We start from the raw sequence: 477 nt of genomic DNA, 5'->3' as shown, positions 1-477 counted from the left end.
GCATCTTGAAACAAAGCTCTACAGGCACTATTCATTAGCTTCAAGATACAGTCATATGTTCCATGCATCTATGGCTACATGCCAGTACTATATCAAAGGCATTTGATTCCCCAAGCAAAGCCTGATATTGGTGCTCCATTTATCCTTCCAAGGTTGCCATCCTTACTTTTCATTGGTACCCTCTTTGAACCATTTTGATAGTGCCCCTTCAGCATATCTCAGATATTAGATTGTAGGATGCGTAGACCCCAAAGCTGGTTAGATGTAACATCATAAGGCAAGAACAATATAGATTTGATGCTTATATTGCTGACACAGACACAAGTACATGATACACATCACAAGCACACTTTCATATGTACATACACATGCAAAACATACATCAACTCATGCTCACATAAATGTTCATCTATTTGTAGGTGTATTATTTAATGTGGACAATAACTTTTATCATGTTCAGAATTTATTATGAGTGTT

General features: G+C 36.7%; 1 protein-coding gene across 1 annotated transcript in view; it reads left to right on the top strand.

The window, feature by feature from the left end:
- The window catches only part of LOC119586191 (NAD-dependent protein deacylase Sirt4-like), a gene marked incomplete in the record, with an annotated part of 3,428 nt that extends 2,951 nt beyond the window's left edge, over positions 1-477 (top strand). The window contains 1 exon segment of the mRNA XM_037934893.1: positions 1-477.

The sequence above is a fragment of the Penaeus monodon genome, chromosome 21, assembly GCF_015228065.2.
Source record: "Penaeus monodon isolate SGIC_2016 chromosome 21, NSTDA_Pmon_1, whole genome shotgun sequence".
NCBI classification, from domain to species: Eukaryota; Metazoa; Arthropoda; class Malacostraca; order Decapoda; family Penaeidae; genus Penaeus; species Penaeus monodon.
This window is presented reverse-complemented; position numbering and strand designations above follow the sequence as displayed.